The following is a 19,841-nucleotide window of genomic DNA, read 5'->3' on the forward strand; positions in this document are numbered from 1 at the left end:
CTCTCTCTCTCCTTCCACATCACCGAGTGCCTGGGGTCGTTTCACCCCCTTCTTCTCCTCTCTCTCTCTTTCTCTCTCTCTCTCTCTCTCTCTCCCTCTGTCTTGCTTTAATTAGGACTCGTTCTTCACTCTCGCCACCATCATCATCGTCCCGTTAACTTGGGCTCTGAAACTGTTCCTCTTGTGTCGTTGTTTTTGGAGGAGCGGGGACATTTCGTAGGACAGAGTCCCAGGTAAGAGAAGTGGAGGACTGAACCGCCACAGGCTACTGGCCTGTTTTTTTTTTTTTTTTGCTGGACAGATGGAACTGCTTAGAGACTATCATGCAATGTTTTGGGGGTACGTGTCTCCCAGTCTCCCCCTTCCCAGGCATAGGTTTTATCCCCCCCCCATCCCTGGCAGGGACCTTTAAGGCGCAGACAGATAATGGAGCCTAACTCGTGGTTAAATTTACTGTTTATTAACGTTTGCCGGTTCAACATTACACCGGAGGAGGACAGATTCAGGACAAGGTGCTCCGGATAAGATCATTGTGTGGTAGTGTCCGACATATCTCAACTTTTCTCTACCTTATTTTAAATTGATAACTAATTTAAACATACTAAAAAAACAGGACATGCATTATGCTTAACTGATGTGTTAAAAAAACATTTAAAAGTAAAAAGAAGTTTTAAATAAAGTGTTTTCTTTTTTTCAAACACAGAACAAAGTTTCACAGTAAAGGGCCACTTAAATTCGGTTAGTTTGGGTATTTTGTGCGTTTTTCTTCATTAGAACCGTTAGTCTGTTTCTCTAAAAGACCAGCAGCTCTGAGAAGCAGAAGCCAGGCGGATCCGGGAATGAATACACACTCAGATCTCCCTCGCAGCAGCTCAGGTTCCGCAGCCAGGAGAATACCTGAGACAAGTCAGGGAGAGCCGGTGCGGCCATCCCATCAAACAGTTCCCCCATTGTGGTCGCGGCCGTGGAATTTGATTTGGGTGGTGATACTCAAAGGTGGGGAGAAAGGGGGAGCACACAGGTAACCTCTGCACACAGTTTCAGCCGGATAAAACACCTCCGTCCTCTTATTATATCTTAAGAAAACATTCAATGTTCAGGACGTTTACTGGCATTTTAATGTTTGCAAAATGTGAAAAAGAAAACGTATTTTTGGTTTTTAATACTGAGTGTGAGCTGCTTACTACTTGCTGTATATCCATGTATTTAAAATTGAAGCACATATGGTCAGATAACTTATGTTTAATTTGAACAAAATCTGTTTTTTTAAATGCATTCAAACTGTACTACTTTAATAAATCAAATAAATCCCACGTAACAACTAAATACTGAATGCCTACATGGACACTGTAGACCATTTTACACAGTTTATATAAACTGTATTTATTATTCAACTGTACGGCACTGCAGTTGGACGGTGGACAGGAGTCCTGCCAAGCGGACAGCAAGTGCTGTTTACTGTACACACCTTCCAGGTCATTAGAGGCCAGAGCACACACACACACACACACAATGTGTTTCTCCTCTAAAACCCTGGCGCTCTTAAAACCCACACTCAGTGTTTTCTCCTCTAAAACAGGTATTAATACAGACAAAATGGAAAATGTATTAACAATTTATTCGTTTTAAAGAAAGAAAACATTTCTGGTGCCTCTAAATCTGAAATTTAGATCAAGTAAATTACAAAAACCAAGGCTGTTTTCAACCATTCTTTATTTACCCAATAATTACACATGAATATTGAACACATTCATGATTGTTATCAGACAATCAAAATATCTAGAGGACAAAAAGAAATGAGCATATTTAACATCTGATATTTATGAGTTTTTGTTCATCATACACACCTTAATTCTACACGATTTTCCTTGGTTCCTCAAGTTTTATATTTGGTGAAGAATATGTGTGCCACTGGGTGTGTTTTAGATGTTGTCCTGTGGAAGGCAGTGTTGCACCAGTTTCATCGACTCTCACGTCACTACGTCCACATCTGGCAAGACTGGCTTGTTCGGATTGACATTTCAAGAGAAGAAATATTTCTGAAGAATTAATTTCTGCCTGCAAGGGAAAAAATATATATATAATCACTGCTGTAATGTATTTACTGTACAATTTCTATTCAAATTACGTGTTACAGAATACACATTTACTGGATATTTGTAAAAAGGTAGGCTTTTTACAGTTGTTTACACCAGAAGTGGGCATAATCGCACAAAGAGGGTTAATTCAGTTTGTTTAACTGAATCAAAATTCTTCAAACTCACCTTTGTTCATTACTGAGAAGAATTTTAATGTAAATACCTGCATGGCTTACTGAATAACTGTGAACAATTAAACTATCTATAAATGCACAGCCCGTCAATGTAATTAAATTCAACACCTTTTTTTTATAGTTTGTGAAGCCTGATTATATACGAGCCTTCACTGTTCCTTCAGTTTCTTTTAATGCAGTAGGTCTGAAAGAACCTACTTGAACGCAAGTTGCAAATTGGTACTGGAAGCCTGCTGTGAAACTAGCTAGTAGCATATCCAGATCTAAGAGTCCATAATTAATACGAAAACAAACAAGTCCATCAGACAGAGTGGAAATTTCTTCTCCTTATCGGGTACAGAGACTTTCGAAGTGGCAAGCATGACAAACCCCAGAAGCTCCACTCCAAACAACAGTGTTTGTGTTGGTGCATTTTTGCCCTCTGATTGCGGACAGATGCCTTTGTGTTCCAGATTGTTAAACTACAGAGCGGATGGCGTGTGGCAAAATTTGTAATTTTTTTTAACCTTTGAAGTTAGCTGCTGGAGCATCAGAGCACTCCAAAAACATTCAGCAAAACTGTAATGCAAAACTTCATCCATTCTCTATTCTGATAGAAATGGGGCTTTATTGGTGGCACAATTTCCATTCTGCATCCAAGATTGATTCCAAAAAGAGATCACATCCAAAAATCAACCATTTGTTTCTGTTTTTAACTCTTTGACTGAATTAAATCAATTTCAAAGTTCATGGCAATGTGATGGGCCTATATTTCAAGGTTATTTTCATGAATACTTAAAAGTTCACACATATTAAAAATGCTAAGCAAAAATCCATAATCTTCCTTCTTCCTAACAGGAGAAGGAGAAGCTGAAGGAAGATTGTGGATATTTTGAGTATTTTAATATTCTCCTTCTCCTGTTAGGGGTCGCCATAGTGAATCAAAGGGTCTGGTTGTCCACAAAATTGACCTGGCAAACTTTATTGGGCTGGATGCCCTTCCTGACGTAACCCACCCCATTTACCCGGGCTTGGGACCGGCACCAAGAAATACAATGTCACATGCGTCCCCAGTGGCTGGGTTACAAAACCTCTATAATTACTCCTCAAAATCTAGCCTGCTAACCCTGCAGTGGACAGAGTATGATTTTACTACAGATTTTTTTTATTAAAAGATTACTGTGTATCACATTTGTCAAGATATTTCCCTTCACATTCATTGACTAGACATCTGAGTTTAGATATTTCAATTTGTTAAAAAAAAATGTTGAATATTATTTTTGTTCATCTAAAGATAGGTGAAATTATACCCAAAATTAGGCTGTAAATAAATTAATTTAAATACTGCCAACAACAGAGAGACACTTTCAATTAGGGATAGTTCACAGATGATCAAACATTGCAATATTGCTTCCATATCAGTCACCACAAACTAGGACATAATGATTTTAAGTGTAACAACATAATAAAAGACAGACAAAAATAGACTGTCACAAAATCTACTGTGATGCCCATGTGAGGCCAGCCTGCTGCATGTCTTACTGTATGCTGGATACTTCACTTCACAGCACTGCTAAAAATCAATGCTATGAGGAAGTTATTCTCACCTAATCTGCATCAATCGGTAAATAATCAATACTGAGAAATCCATTATATTCTTTTAGCTTCATTTTTATCAATTTGACTAAAAGTTTCTTATTACCTGTCATCCATAGAAAACTCAGAAGACAATGACCTCTTCACAACAGATTAATGACTGGATGGCACACATGACCTTTCTCTGGTCGCTTACTCCCCCCGCCTTCTTTTTCGGAGAACACCTCATAGTGTCCTTCAGTACTATTTATACCCAAGGACCTTTGAAGACATCTTAATGGATCATCAGAATGTGCTCATCAATTTGGGCTGAGAGATGATGTGATGGCCAAGTTAGAAAAAGCACAGAACTTTTTGAAGGATTTGTTTATTTTGAGTAATTATTAAACTGGGACTTGTGCTCTGAGCAGAGAAAGCCCTGCAGACTAGTGGAGTGGCTGCCAGACAGCGCTGAGGTATGCCAAATGCCACAGCGTTACATATTTCCCCCAAACAAGACATTGTGCCACTCTGCCACTTACGGCGACAGGCACTTTTTGTGATGCCAGGCGGTTCCCCTCAGACACACCCACTGCGCTGATGTCCGTCTCGGCACATCCCCACAAATCAGGGAGAGTGGTGATGAGTGGTGGCCAAAACTGTCACAGGAATTTCCCATGTCAGCCAACAGCAACCAGGGCATGCTGTTCTCGTGACATTCACCCGTGACCTGTGCGCTCAGATCACCCCTCAGCTCTTTCCACCTTTTTTACTGCACATGTGCTTTACTCACCATGCGGTCAACAGCACATGCACGCTTCAGCAAATAAATTTTGATCCCTGAAGTCAACAAAATAGTTTCAACATATGTTCCCCTAGTTTATGCTACATTGCACCCTACTTACAAAAAGTAAAGCACTTTCTGCAAACTTTTGCTCAAAAGCTCCACTCAAGTCTGAGCTTTCAGGTCTTGATGGGTGTGACCGATAAAGTCAATCAGCAAAGCTGTTAAACTACATACCTAAATAAAAATAAATAATTGAGCATGATTTCAAGACACTTTCTCACCACAGCTTCACCCTCCGTACTGAAAAAGGCTGGCACGACACTAATCTCAACTCAGGACTTGGCTGGGCCGAGAGCGCGGACTCTTCCTCGCCAAGAGCCTTCACACTTCCTTTGCAGTCTTTAGGATTTTTAGCAAGATTACACCCAGGAAAAGGTGTCTTGCGAATTTGACTTTATGCCCATATAAACAAAAAGTTAAGTATTATATTAGCACACTTAATTTACATTAGACCCTTAATTTGCTTAATATTAAAACAATTAGGAGTGACTGTAAGGTGAAAGATTATCTATGTCAGTAAACTACTTAAAATCCCAGAATCTTCAGAATTGCTATCCATGTATTGTATGTCATATCCTATTTGTTTTATGTTTTGTACTTGAAGCTTTAAACTTGAAATAATGCAATGATCGTAATCGTTCACTCTCACTAAAAAACATCAGTGTGAAAACACAAATATATTCATGTTGGTGGGTGTCTTTATTTATGCTGGCAATGATTATGCCTTAATTTTTTTTGTCTATGTGATTTCTGGTTCTACAGGACAGTTCTTCAGGATCTCTAGAAAGTTCCAATGAACCCTGGTTGTTAATAATATGTTCACATACCTTGATTTGTCTATAACAGGAAAATCAAACTTGATTTACTTAATAACAGGAAAAGAAGAATGCGTCAATGTCACATTCTTGTTGTCAAATTTACCACATCTGACAATATGTGGCTTTCCAGGAGATACCACTGTGATCTGAATTACTGTAAACACACAACAAGTGAAGAATATTAACAAGTACATAACTGCATTTAACCACAACAGCTAATAACAATAATCCATGCTCTGGCATATCAATCACCTCTGTACGACAACACATGACTACTACAATATTCAAATTATCATGCAAAATACATAAAATCATTTAATAAATTAAAATGTATTATTCTTATTCTTCCTTAGGTTACTCACATTTGGGGCCACCACATCGGATCAAACCTTCCTGATACAACACTCCCCATTTGCCCAGGCTTGGGAGTGGCACCAAGAAATACACTGTCAAGTGCGTCAAATATAACATGAAATTCATAGATGAAAAATTGTGTGCAGAGTGATTGTGTTGTTCCTGACCTCAGTGGATGAAGTATTAAATATTTGGAGATTTGTTGGGATGGTCCTCCTTCTGTTAATAGCATGATACGTTTTGAAACATGCTTTTATAAATGTCATATAATGTCATACTGGCAGCCAAATATTGGGATATGATATAAGACAATACTTTGAAAGTCAACACATTTACTGCAGTTTTTAAATGCACAGATATATACATTAACACAGACTTTAAATGTATGGACTTATACTTAATTATAAGTTTATGACTAAATGTATAATTTCTTAGAAAGAAATTGAAATTTAGAAGGGTGGATAGAGCCAATGGTTTCAGTAGCAAAAGTTAATACCACAAGATAACATTAAAAGTGAAATCAGTACCAGGTTCTAAAAACCCATGTGAACCCTTCGGTTTTGGTGAAAGGGAATCTTAAATATCCACTTCCTTGCATAATACCTCCTTTGTAGTTACTGAAGATCAGAACTTCACAAATAGCTCTTCTCCCCAGAGTGAACTACCTGAATACTGACTAATTAATCATTGTACCTCTTTCAGGGCTTCTTCAATGGCTTATGGAAAGATGCGACTTTGATCAACCCATTTCAAAGTATTATAGTTTCACTTTGCAGACTTAATTAGCCTGTCCATCTTTGTGACAGTTCAGCGAAATGTGTCCAGACAAGAAAGTAGTCCTGGAACGACTGTAAAGCAAAACAGCTGAATAAGATTGTTGACGATTGACAGTATCTGTTACATTTAAAATTAAAGCCTTCATTCTGCCTCAGCCCTTTGAATAGGTGTCTTTGTACGATTGTTTGAAAGCGCTCTATTATGTCAAAGGGGGCTTTTTAAATCTGCAAAGAGGACAGACTTAGAAAGTGCACCATAAATCGCACTGAACAGGGACCTCCAAAATTAGACCGCACTAGGTTGATGAATGAAGACATTAATTGAAAATCGCCACTATGGGTGAAAAACATTATGCGTTTTTTTTGGCTAAGGGCCGTGCATGCTAGAAAAGGTGCTGAAAGAAAAATGAGACAAGGCAAGGAAAAATAGCGAGCCAGAGACACAAGGTAGTGAGAAGGACAGGGACATGAAGGATTGAATGTGATCCCTTTCAGGTAAACCAGCAAACACAAAATTCGGACTCACAATATATGGCCATTTTGGATCAGGCTTAGAATTATTATTATTTACTATGCAGCTTTTTACTCCATCAAAGGTTATGTAGACAACATACAATTAAATCATTAAAGGTTCAGTTGATGGGTCTGGAAAGGTCAATTTAGAGCTGACACAAGTGACAGGAAACAGAAATATCAAGGCCAATCTGAAGCCCTTGGTGTACATCATGAACCCATTGCATTTAGTAGATCCTCTGGTGGTAAGTAATGGAGACAAATGCAATGGTGACCCTGTCCCTTTACTGCATTTTACCATAATTAATTTGATCTGCCCACAGTAAGGCTCAGTGCTTCGATGCCTTCTGCCACTGTGAATCATGGTCATGTGCTAGCTACTCCAGCCACTGACTGAATGCAAAATTCTAATAATAAAATAATATATTGAAAAAAAGTATGTATGTTGAATTTGCATGAATTTAACATCTTCTTGTGGAGAAAGTCACCATCTAGCTCCAATCCCTGTTTTCATGCCTTTGGAAATGTGGGTTTTCAAAATCCAAATATAAAACCCAAAATGATAACTCCTTTCATGCTGTGAAAAAAGTGTTTGTTTTTTGTGCATCTAATTGGACAGACAGCGATCTTTTTTTCATTCTGGAGAGGGAACACTGTGGAAACATATGTTCACCAAACCCAAGCAGATGTCCTTCTTGTGGCTCCAGCACTGGCCCAGTTGAAGCATGTGAGCTTCAGCAGGCTCTTTGTGCTCGTATGCCACATGCACCGTATCCTCTGGTTTTATCAGTCTCCATTTTGTAGATTCATAACATATTTTTCCTTCCTCTAAAGGTCTTTGTATAATCCAACCAATGAGCTGCCTATAGAATTTTATGTCATTCAAGGAACTCTGAGAAATTGAGCCAGAATGTGGAACCAATGCCATCTGTAGTATTCTTCATATTTGGCAACCACTGAAACTACAGGGCATATTAAGAGACATGCAAAAGCAGACTGGCAGCAACACTGGTGTGTTGCATGCAGAAAACATAGAATCCCTTATAGAAAAATCATAGAATCCCTTGGATGTCATGATAGATTTTTAATATCAAGAAAAGAACAATTTTATACCTACTCTTGATGCCATGTAGACATGTAAGTAAAGTTGAAGAGATCTGTGCAAGTAACAAAATGGCATTATTTTATACATCCAACTGTAGCTTGTATGTATGTAGTTCCACATTGTTCCAGAGCTATGAAATCAATATAAGATATTTTGAATTTAAACAAAACATGGAATGTCTAACAATTTGTCTGGGATCTTTTCCGGTTGTTCTTTGGGGTCTGTAGCCAGAAAGACACCTTGGCTTTCCAAAGACTTTCGAGAATAGTTCCTGGGTCTGGTGTGTTTGCAGTTATGGTAGGTTTCGGATCACCAACTCTAGAGTATTGCACTTTGACCCATTGTGATGCCAATAACTCTCAGATGAAGTGGAATTAGAAATTCACAGACTGGATGGCTGGGATTGCCTAAAGCAAAACATAAAACCTCTAGTTCCTGAAAAAATAATTGTCATCTGAGGTATATTAAAAAAATTCTGTTTCTTTCCATATTCTTTTCACTTTAGCCGATGGCGTTCATTTCAGGAACGACTGATGCTGTGCATATGTGAAGACTTGACACCAAATTAGTGAATGACCATTATTATGTTAAATAGGCTTGGCTCAAGGGTATCATTTTAATACCCTACATTTAGTTTGAAAACACCCTGCATCAGCATCATGCACCGGACCCCACAGCTAAACTGTAGAATCCTAAACCATTATGTCTGTTTTTGATTTTGTACAACCCCTAAAACTCAATTTCTACTTACTTACTATGTACATAGCTCGAGACAATTAAGGGGATAAATGAACACCAGATATTTGTATATAATGCAAGGAGGATGTTTTATCCTGTGTAATTTTGTGGTTAATGTGAGACATTAACTGTCATTTAGATAACGGCATATTAATTACAAATCAATACAGACACCCTCATATTCCTTGATTGCAGCACTGAACGCTGTAATGATCCACGGGACTATTTGCACTACAGGGACATGGGTGATTAAAGGAGATTAATGACAATTAATAATGCTTTGGACCGCCACTGTGTCACCTGAGGACATCCCCATTAGTGTCTGTGTCTAATTACTGTAATTACCCCATACTTGTCCTCTCTAAACAGTCAATTACATAGTCAAACCTCTCCCTCCAATGACACCATATTGTACTGTGGTTAAAGTCCTGTTTGACTGAAGGAACAAACCTCTTAATGTTTCAAATCTTTTTTTGCCTATTACAGCCTGCAGTATAATTTGTATTGGCAATTTGTATTGCTGTGTTGTTAACTGTGTGCTGTGTTACTACTGAGTTGGACTTGAACATCTCAAGTGGAAGACAGCCGATCCAATGTGTTTCTTCTTATTAGAGGAGCCACAACGATTAAAGTAGATCGCAAAGCCTTGTCCAAGCCTCTATACAGGATCTGAGACAATCAACCCAAAATATATTAGATGAAGTCTATTTAATGTACAGAAATGAAATCCGGGCAAGCAATCTGAGCATGAATTATTAAAGGAAAATGACAACCCCCTAATGATGGGGGTTAAAAATTCCTTTCTTCTGGCCATTCACAGAGCATAGATTTCATTAAAACCTGAAGTCAAAGACATGCCAAACATGCACTTCATTGGCAAAAATATAGGTAGTTTAATTTTAGGTGACGGGCAGTGTGACTGACCTGAGATGGCTTTGTCGTGCTTATGGGGCAGTCATCGTAATGGCTGCCTTATTACACCATAATATGACCCATTAGTCAATGAGGTAGCAGCCTCATTGCCTTCAGCGCATGACTGAGCCTTCACCGCATGCCATATTTATTCCTTCTTTCTTTTTTTTCTGCCTGGTTTCACCTCGCCTTTCCAAACGTATGCAGGTCAAGTCACCCAGCCCTGTAATTCCACCCTGAGCACGAGAAACAAACAACGCGAAACAAACTAAACGTAGGAGAGCAGGAAGAGGAAGGAGGAGTGGGAGAACAGAGACCACCATATGGATGGAGCACTGGGGGCTTGGGGCAGTGAAGAGGAAGAACTTTGGGCCTGTTGTGGCCGGGCCAGGCTGAGCGGGGGGCAGCGGGGGTCTCCCTGCGCCTCTCTCCCCAATCGCCCCGGTGGCACACGGAGAAGGCGGGGTAGGGGCGCCGTGGGAGGACGTGGGAGGAGGGGAGGCAGAGCCTGCCAACAGCAGGTGTTGGTCCATCCTTTAGGGAACAGGCAGCAGGCGGGGTACTGATGTGTGGCAGAAAGAGGGGGCCTGGCAATCTGCTACACAGTGGTGGAGCGTCTGGAAGCGCTGAGATACAGGATAGAGTTAGAGGGGCCGAGAGACAACGATGGAGAGCGGCATTAAGCCCAGCATCACCTCCGCGTTGTTTTTGTGGCTTGCGAAAGGTAAAACCAGCCATGGTGACTTGCTAGCCAGCTTGTGGTCTCCACACCTGCTCTCTTTGGCTAGCGGTGAATAAAAAAAAACAACAACAATATGGCATCTCTGTGGCGTAATGCCTCTCGAGCTAATCCTGAACACAGCTGTCCAACCGCTCCGGTCCAGATTCATCACACAAACGTCTCCCTTCACCACCCTTCGCAGTCTTACTCTTCAGATCCCATTCGGGATTGCCAGCTCTCCTCCATACCCAGTTAATCATTAACCACAGTTCAAGCGCTTTATTTTCACGCTGTTCCATGGGTGTCCCTCTGTCTCAGTTCATGTCAGCCATGATTTTATATTGTCATATTATATGATTTTAAGTCAATTTGTGTCATTTCTTCTTTAACAATCAAGCAAATTGTAGATTTTCTTGTAGAAATTCCCCTGTCTGGATGTTGTTCCTTTACTGTAGTTGCTTGAAATATAAATAGCTTTTTTTACTGAAGTGAAAGTGAAGTGATTGTCATTGTGATACACAGCACAGCAGTCTGCTTTTACCATCACCTTTGGTGAGCAGTGGGCAGCCACTGGGACGGTTCTTCACTCAGTGGCACCTAGGTGGCACCTTGGCCTATCCGGATTCGAACCAGCAACCTGCTGATTCTGTTTACGGGGCTGCTTCTTGGCGGATCGGGATTCGAACCGGCAACTTTCTGATTACAGGGCCGCTTCCTTAACCAGTAGGCCACCACGGCCCCGAAGTTTACTGTACTTTATCTATTATTATTTCTATATTTTATATAATTTTAGACAAGTGATCAGTTAAAGCATCTGACACAGACTGGGTTCCTTTTTTTAAATTATTTGAGTCAAAGACATTTCAGAACTCTACAGATGCCATAAGAGCATCAATTTGCATCCACCTAAGAAATTCATGCATCGAAACAGTTAGGTGCTGCCGGTCACATGCACACAAGGGTTCTAAACACCCCCAGCTGACGATCATTTGGCATGGTTGTTCTGTTCAGTTGAAGGTTGTGCTACATTTATACAGTTATTTTTTATGTTTGTGGTCATTGTGCCTTCGTTTTTTTCATATATTAAACTTTATCATATTTCACAATGTTGAGCATTTCCGCCTCCTCCCTTTCATGTGGCACGACAAGTAGATTTTTATAATGTCTGAGAAGTCCACTGAAACTACAATAAAACATTTACATTTACAGCATTATCCAGAGCGACTTACAGTCAGTAGTTACAGGGACAGTCCCCCCCTGCAGCAACTTAGGGTTAAGTGTCTTGCTCAAGGACACAATGGTAGTAAGTGGGATTTGAACCTGGGTCTTCTGGTTCGTAGCGAGTGTCTTACCCACTAGGCTACTACCACCCTGATGCTGTACACTATATTATGCATCATGCAACAACCATGAAATATTCCCTGTTATACCACCTGCTACGACTCAATGCCACTGACTATGCAATAAATAGGCCAAAGGTAATATATACATTTCAATACTGGTTTCTAACATTAGAAATGACAGATGAAAGCTGTTTAGTTGAACACCACACTTTGAGTAAAGCAGCATCTTTCACTTCATACTGATTGTCATGTGCTATTTCCACCAATAGAAACATGTGCTCAGTGCAGAAGTGGCATATTATAGGGAACCTGCCCAGCCTTTGACAGATTCTCTTTCCCATGTGAGCACATGTGTGCCAGGCAACCCCCACACACTCACACCCAAACCCCTATCTGCCAGCCATGCCATTTTTTGAGCGGCAAAAGTGACACAATAAACAAAACGGGCTTTACAGTGCATGTGTCCAGGCCGGCTGGCTGTGAGGATCGCCTGGCAGCGGGCTCACAGGCAAGGGCCTGGCTGAGAATTGCAGTGTTTGAAAAATGAAATCTGGTCTCTGTCCCAGCCACCCCCTCCCCGTCCCCCCACCGCGCCGCTGCCGCCGCCCGTTTGCGGCCAGGTCTTCAACTGCAGCCAACAACTCTGGATCGGGAATCTTCTCCGGTCCTTCATTCAACGCTCCCTCTGTGCCACACGCCCCCCCAGGGTTCATCAAAGAGGGTCACTGCTGCGTTTTAATTTCTGTGTGTGAGTGAGCATGTGCGTGTGCAATACAGGAAAAAAATTCACAATAAATTAAAAGTAGGAATGTAAATTAATAAAGGCGTCTTGTGTGTTAAATGTTTAAGCAATGTACACAGCTCTTTTTTTTTTCAACAACACCTGCGTCTTTTGTCCTCCCAGTTTGGTTTCGTGTATCTATAATAGATGCGTCAGCTCTCTAACTGCTCAATATGTTGAGTGCTTCAGAGGCCTCAGGTGTGCTGTGCTGCACACACATCCTGAATGTTTTCCTGTTATGGAGGGGCCAGGGACAGTTTAGCATGGGCAGTTTCCATAGTCTATCATGCACGCTACATACCAGTTCTCTATATGATGTTCTGATTCATGCATCAATGTAACCTATTAATAGGCATGATCAAATTTGCATACTTCACTGTGCAATGTTTTACTGAGATCAAAAATACATTTCTCAACTCATTTCTTTTTTTGTCTAATGACTAAGAAGACATTTACAATTTATTAAGCTGCTTGGCGATATTAAAATTCACAGCCTCTGGGCACAATCTGACCCCAAAAAAATAACCAAATCCATGTGACTTTGTGGCCAAAACAATAAATCATATAAATATATTAATCATGGTTATAAATCTGTTTCTAATTTGCAAGACAGAAATGTGTGCGTGTATGCGTGTGTGTGTGTGTGTGTGTGTGTGTGTAAATTTGTTTAATCAAATTTAAATTACAAATGCAGCAAATACATACCCTCATGCATTTTAAATTGCTGACTGGCGAATAAAGCAGCTTTCCTTTTTAATCAAGTTCAGTAAATAAATAAAGCCATTGGCTTCGCGTTGTCTGCAGTAGCCTGTGCACACAGTTCCACCAAGGATCCAGGAGGGGGAAACCTGACAAGCGCAGTGGGCCACATCTGCGGTTTTGGAGTGCAGGGAAGAGAGTAGACGTCTGGTGACACTGAAAATAATATGTAACTACATGGACACATACATTTTTTCAGACTGGTGATTAAAAAAAAAACTGGTGATTAAAACACACACAGCATAATCAATATCCCAATGTTTTTTTTTTCACTAAACCCCAAAGAAATGTAGTCATATTGGAAGTGAAAATAATAAATATTGGTACCAAAAATAATACATAATGTAAAATAATATATAATGTAAAGAAGACATGTGATACCAAAACTTGGTATATCTTCCATAGAAGACAGGCTGGTCACTCATCTTATTTGTAGGCTTCCAATCCCCTAACCATCCCCACAGCACTTTTTTTCATTCACTCATTTATTTTGAGACAAACGTAAGATTCTCTGCACGGAATACCTCCGGGTCCAGCCTGTCCAATGGTTAACAGTCATCAACTGATTTTGAATTAATGGACACATTTGCATAATTGAGTGTTTTATTTATTTATTTATTTATTTAAGATAAGCCTTAAGCATGTCTGTGTTCGCCTGTGTTCGTGTGTGTTCGTTTGTAGCCAGTCTGTCAGTCAGTCCACTGTCTCTACTGTCACAGCCCATCATCTTCACTCTCCGCAATGACAGGGGCTGATGGGCGGGGTGGGTAACCCGCGGTGACGGGGGGGGTGGGGTTGGGGCACTCAGATATGTAAAGTAGGGGGCGTCTGGACAATGGCCGAGCTGTCAGCAGAAGATGCCAGTGCTCGCTGCGAGGAAGATTGCAGCGAGGGTCACTGAAAATGTATGCAAATCTGACATTTCAGAATTCATTTGCATGTGTACACATCAAAGTTTTTCTGTTTTAAATTTTTTCTTTAGTGGCCGAAATGAAGGGCCTGATTGGTGGACTGAGGGCTGAGACATCCCTGTCTGTCAACTCTAGAGCTCATTTAGAAAAGTTTGACATGACACCTCCAGATCAGTTTCCCCTTTGGGACAGCACAAGAATGTCTTCAGGATAGACAATGTCCTGTGTACCTCAGTGTCTGGTGTCCTACCTGAGCTCTGTCCCCTGAGCTCTGACATTGGAAATTCTATTTTCAAGTTTGTACCTGGGAGAAAGTATTGCAGTCACTTCTTCTCATCCTAAATGTCATGAAACATTTTCTTAGAGATCAGCATCATCAAGAATTATATTAACTGTATTATTATTAATAAACCTGTATGTTTATTATATGTGGACTAAAATGCATGCAAATGCCGCATCTGATAACTTAATAAAGCATAAGATGCAGTGGAAGGCAAACTACTGAGTTATGTAAAAAAATTAAATATATATATATATATATTACATAACTCAGTAGTTTGCCTTCTACGGCATCTTATGCTTTATTAAGTTATCAGATGCTGCATTTGCATGCATATATATATATATATATATATATATATATATATATATATATATATATATATATATGGTGTGTGTGTATGTATATATATATATATATATATATGTGTGTGTGTGTGTGTGTGTGTGTATATATATATATGTGTGTGTGTGTGTGTGTGTGTGTGTGTGTGTGTGTGTGTGTGTGTGCGTGTGTATATATACACACGCACACACATACACACATGCCATCTGGCATGGGTTCATTCTCTTACTCTAATTATAAAAGGGGCATTTTATTTCTAGTGCATATAATTTTACTGATACGCTACACTACACAACACAATATGCACACAAATACACACAGACACCATGGTGACATAGACACTGTGTGTCTAGAGAGAGAAAAGAGGGTCTAGGTCACCCAGATTTGGCAGGCCCAAGCTTTTGGCTCTCCCACACAATCTGTGCTTATGGTCTTGGCAGGTCCAACCCCACAACACCCCTCCCCCATCCCCGAGATGATCTGAGGCCACCACCTTTTTCCTGTCCCCAGCTCAAAATTACACACCTGCCTGGCACAAGGCAGTGTGAAGTGGATAGAGAAAATGAGAGCGCAGAGTGAGACATTGGATAGAAAGCTCTGACTGCTGACAGTAGCCAGCACCACTCCCCCGACTCTCTGATGTCAGCTGGCTGTGAAAGGCAATGGGGTTCGCGCTGACCGGAGACTGTGATTAAGCACCAACTGGGATCCGGCCAGAGCACTGGACCCACGCCACGCCAGCCCTGTCTGTGTGCACTGCACAGCCAAGATTCGCAAGTCCTGCTGCGGCTGTGCCCGTTGCAAACGGCACGGCCCATGTGCGCCAGTGAGCCAGGAAGAGATGTAGCTCTCTCTGTTCCTCTGTGTTTGAGAGACTGGACTGCCCGGGTGAATCCGTATGCATGGGAGAAGTGTGCCTGTGTGCAAGCAACCAGCTCTCAGCAGATGAAGAGGTTTGAGAGGTCCTCAAGCTGGTCACATGCATATACTCACATGCAGACATGTTAGCATGGTAATGCCAAAGTAAGATGATTATTGTGGTATTGTTAATTTTGAGATTTTCTAGCAAAATAAAAAAGAAGGTCAATAATGAAATACTGCTTGTAAAAACTGTGTGTATGTCTACTTACGCCAGCAAAAAAAAAAAGAAAAGAAAACCAAAGTCTTTGAATTACAGCCCCTTTGCGGTCCCTTGCAGATCTGCCAGGCATATGGCTGGGCTTCTATATTGTAGGCCAATGGGAATACGGAATTGAAATGCCAGCTTCCATGGCAGGACAAGGCCTCCCTGGCAGGAATGACAGCAGTTACGATCTCTCAAGAATTCTCTACATCTCCTGTCAAGCAGAGGAGAAAAACAAAGACAGAAGCCTCCTCTTTGGGCAGAATGTGATGATGCATGAAGCTAGGACGCCGGCCAAGTCTGCTCCGGCCACACTCCCCTAATGCGAACGCACCGCCCTGCTGCTTCACTGCTCACCAGAGGAGACGCGCTGCCGCCGTAGCCGCCGGTTGGCCCACTCATTCTGCTGTCCTGTCACACCAGGGCCCAGCCTGGCATGCCTTACGTCACCCAAGACTTTTGGTCACATCGCTGCACTCCATGATGGGGAAAAACCAGAGCAAAGAGAGTCATTACAGAAACTGAAGGCTCAGGGCTGTTTAAAGATCTGATACCACCAAACACTAAATTGTCTCTGTGTTGCATTACTGTGCAAAACTCCTCTTTGTGTGGGGACATCGAGAACATGGATCAGGCTTAGCAGTAAAATGCTCTGTCCAAATCTTGGCTCCAAATGTAGACTCTGGATTAGACAGCACAGAGATTCCCACAACAGAATACATTGAAAATCAATGTAGAATTGCTAGTAATTCAATATTGCCACTACAATTGTAAACCCCTAGCATAACAATTAGTTGAGGGTGATCAAACCACACAAGATTGAATCACATTATTGTTTACGTCTAGTATTTTCAAATCAACACTTACAGATCCAAAAAGTGTCAAACATGCAGTTAATGTAAATGCTTCAATAATTTCTGTACATGAACACTAAAACTGATGGGTTTTTTTCCTGCGACATCCTTGGTAGGGATCCATCCAACACGCCACCATTTAAAATGCTAAAGGTATGCAGTCAAATTTATCCCAGACCCCCATGGCATGAATGTCTTGGTGTTTCAGTTCTACATAGGCAATGTAGCTCAGTTACTCCTGTGCTTTGATTGGGTAGTTTATTTGATTAAAAGACATGTGAAGCTGTCATTAGTGATGTGTGCCATATTAGGACTGACCAATCAGCACACAGCAAAAACTAGCTCAAACCGTCCTCCAAGGCACAATATGTAGAGGGTATTCTTTTCATGTTATGTTATACTGTACTTGTTGAATTATGCAATGATAAAAATGATATTGCCCCAGAACAAAGCTTCTGAACAGTAAAGATTGCAAAATCTCCCAACAAAAAGTAATATAAATGTACTCCTGCTGAGAGCCCAAGGCATCGCCAGGCCATGATAAAAAGCCACACTGCCACCAGTCATCTGCTTATGTCTCTGTGCCACACTTCCTCTCACCTCTACCAAATGCCTAGGTTCACACTGCTAGCCTACATGAACTATTCATGAGATCTTATTTTTCCAACAGATTGGCTGCATTTGTCCTGGACATTAATATGTGTACATATTACTGGCTGCTATGGTGGGGGATGGAAGTGCAGAATCGGGGTGATGGTTGGGTATGAATGAGGAGTAAAAGTTCATCTGAGAGCAGTGGAGACTCTGTCCTCGTCCCCGCGGCAGTGAACGTGCTGTCGACCCGCCTTCTCATTTCATGTGGAAAAACAAACTAATTACGTGGAAATATGATAATTTATTGTGCTGCGGGAGTTGCCCCTTTCTTCTCATTAGGGGTATGAGACCTCACCCAGTCCCTTGCATCCATCCCCCCTCCACTTCTCTATCACTCCCTCTCTGTCTCTCCATCACCCTCATGCTCTCCTCCTCTACTCAGCTAATGTGCGTTATTTCTCCCAGGGAGCATTGCCCTTTCACGAGCCATGAACATTAGAAGCCAGTCCGGGGCGGTTTGCATCAAAGTTGGCTCCATTTGCATAATCCCTGGATTAATTTGTGCCGCTGGTGAAGGTCATCACGGTCTCCCATGATTCCTCATAAGAAGATCTCCCTCACCTTCCTCCCGAGGTGAGGCTGTGGGTCGCGCCTCTCCACTCTCTCCTCTTCTCATCCTTCAAACCATCAGTCCATCCATCAGGGGTGGAAGACCAGCATCTGACCGAAATGAAAACATTGCATTTGACAGGTCCTCCCTGCAGGATGATGTCAGCCAGAAGGATCTATGATCTTTAGGCCCTCCTCAAGAGGAGGTCAGGCAAGTTTGCTCTTACTTTGAGAGGAAGATTATCTATCTATCTATCTATCTATCTATCTATCTATCTATCTATCTATCTATCTATCTATCTATCTATCTATCTATCTATCTATCTATCTGTGCCTTAGTGTGTGTGTCCTGCATTACAGATCTATCAGTGTCACTAAAACTAATTACCATCAGATGGTGCCACAGTAGAAATCCTCAGATGTAAGGTGCCGTTTTTTGTGCCGTGGTTGGCAGGCTCATCCAGCACCATGGCTGCCATTGATCTTCAGGGCAGGAAAGGGAGCCAACAGCAACAGTTTCTGCAGCAGCAGGTCTGTTGGCTGTTGGAGCACACAAGGATGTCACTCTATTTCTGAAAGTGGTGTGGATCTGATGTCTTCACCTTTTTCGGCTCAAAGTGTGATTTTCATACTTGTTAATTAAAAAACTTTTTTTTGCTTACACTTTGCGAGCAAATTGCATTTCCAAATTGCGATGGTGTCAAATAAAAGTTTGGTGAACTCTATGAAACACTGGGCACTTAAGGTTTAGAAACTGATGATCTTTTATACAGTTTAAGGAGGCATTTTCTGCAAGGTACATGAACTTGTCAACAGAGAGAAGACTTTTTCAAGGCAATTAGTGCTTAATTAATTACTAGAATGAATGAAAATGTGTTCTTTCATATTAAGAACACGTTCCAAAATTACAACAAATGAATTGCTTGTTTTGTTACTTGCTTTCAGTCAAACTTTGTTAACTGCTATGTAAATTTAATTAAATCAAGAGTTAATAGAGTAAAAAGAAATAAATTGCATTTGTACTTCAAGCCAAGCAAAAGTCAAAGCCCATGCATGACAGAAGCCCCAGGTGGGCAAATGTCCAAACTCGTGCCAAGCTTGTGCTGCCACAAAGTCATGAAGCAAAAGGGTACCAGTCAGAATGCATCAGCAGTGAGTGGACACTTCAGATGCTATTAAAACCATGAATTATAGTAGCCCTGGCACTGGTTCAGCTCTGAGACAGCGTCAAAACTCATTTCCGGACAGATCACGAAATAGCCACCAACTTTATGCATCTTTTGACAATCCTTGCCACTTATTCAACAGCAATGCGAGATTTTCTGCTGCTTGAAGCAATTTACTGATCTTTGACCTGGGTTTGGGCCTTGGACTGGGATTTTCCTCCATGGAATTAGTATGTTCTATTGGTTTTTGCAGGGCGTTCTCACACATTCAGCTGTTTAAGGAAATTATTAAATGAGGTCTTTTGTGTGTGTGATGATAAATGGTGAAAAGATATCCTTTAAATTCTACACTTGCTTAATTATGCATAAAAACGGATGTCTGGATGGATGGCCAAATTATGCAACCTAATGTTTTATCCCAATAAATGTACAGCATGTAGCATTTGAGATGATAGAACTGGCCACT

The sequence above is a fragment of the Denticeps clupeoides genome, chromosome 13 (genome assembly GCF_900700375.1).
Source record: "Denticeps clupeoides chromosome 13, fDenClu1.1, whole genome shotgun sequence".
Classification (NCBI taxonomy): domain Eukaryota; kingdom Metazoa; phylum Chordata; class Actinopteri; order Clupeiformes; family Denticipitidae; genus Denticeps; species Denticeps clupeoides.